Source organism: Odontomachus brunneus, unplaced genomic scaffold (genome assembly GCF_010583005.1).
Source record: "Odontomachus brunneus isolate Ranch 3 - 2012 unplaced genomic scaffold, Obru_v1 Obru_scaffold_055, whole genome shotgun sequence".
In the NCBI taxonomy this organism is placed as follows: domain Eukaryota; kingdom Metazoa; phylum Arthropoda; class Insecta; order Hymenoptera; family Formicidae; genus Odontomachus; species Odontomachus brunneus.
The window spans coordinates 1,321,984-1,323,401 of NW_022639505.1; positions in this window are offsets into that span (position 1 = coordinate 1,321,984).

A 1,418-nucleotide genomic window follows, 5' to 3' on the forward strand; every position below is an offset into this window, starting at 1 on the left:
TATCTCTCTCTCTCTCTCTCTCTCTCTCTCGCTCTCTTTCCCCCTCTCTCCTCCCTCTCTTTTTCCCTTACTTTAACCATCTGTTTTCTCCTTTACCCCGTCATTCCGCAGACTCCGTCACACGAGCTCTCGCGGTCACCGCGACCGCCGGACCATTTATTCCAGCCGTGAGATTATCGGCAAACGATTCAGCCTTTAGAACACGGACGATTAATTTAGCGAATTCCATTTAATCCGCTCGGCGCGCGCGCGAAGAATTCGCCGCAATGGACGTGGCTCTCGTTTTCTATTCATGATATGCAAACATGTACTACATACGAAATGAATGCAAGGAACTGACGTATCAAAATTCGCGAGCATGTTCTTCGAGAGATTGATCTCGCCTCCTTCCCCTCATTCTTTCTGTTTATTTTTATTAAGAGGGTGTAAAGAATGTTTAATTTTTCGATCAAGGTGTGTACACACACAAACACACATACACACCCACACAAACTCTCTAAGTGTTCCACACCTACACGGAGAAAAATAATTTGTTGGCGCAGCAAATTTTCTGCTCGTCTAGCAAAATTATTTCGTTATTATATAGACAGCAAAAACATTTGCTAATAATACTAATCGCTATTTGCTGAATCTACAAATTATTTTGTTGTAAAAACTATGATGGATTTATTTAAGCAGTTGCAGTTTTGCTCCGATAGCAAATAAATTTGATAAGGATACATTATTTTGCATCAATAGCAAATTAACGTGATTCTTAGAACAAATATACTCAACAATTTTTTCTATCCTGGCAACGAAACTACTTCTGCCCTGATAACGAGTAATTTGTAAAATTAATTACGCCAGCTAAATTTTTTTTATGTCAATACGAATATGCAGTAGCAACGACGATTTTGCTAAAAGAGCAATATTATTTTTCTCCATGTAAACGCTAATAGCTGCTGCTATTATTCACATTATATGTATACACATTACCTACGTTATTCACTGCTCGTAAAAATATATAAAATATTCAATTAAGATGTAAGACTTTACTTTGTCGATTTTATTTTTATTAAGAGGACGAAATAAACGACGTATCGCTGTCTTCACTTCACAAAGTTTACATTAATATCTTCTAAACAGTAGACCTATTGCTATACATTGATCTCTCTTTCTTATCAAAGTTACGATTAAATTTGAGCTACGAAAGGAGACAAATAATCATAACGTACACTGAGAGAAAAGGCTGGTAACTATAACAAACTGCATTTAGTTACAGAAATTCATTGAATCCTTAGTAACTAATACTAAATATGATAATAATTACCAAATATTTAATAGATCGGGAGTATGACGTAATTGCATTCACAGTAACATCAATTAAATAATTTAGTAATAGTTACTTAATGTTAAATATTTAATATGAAATATATTAC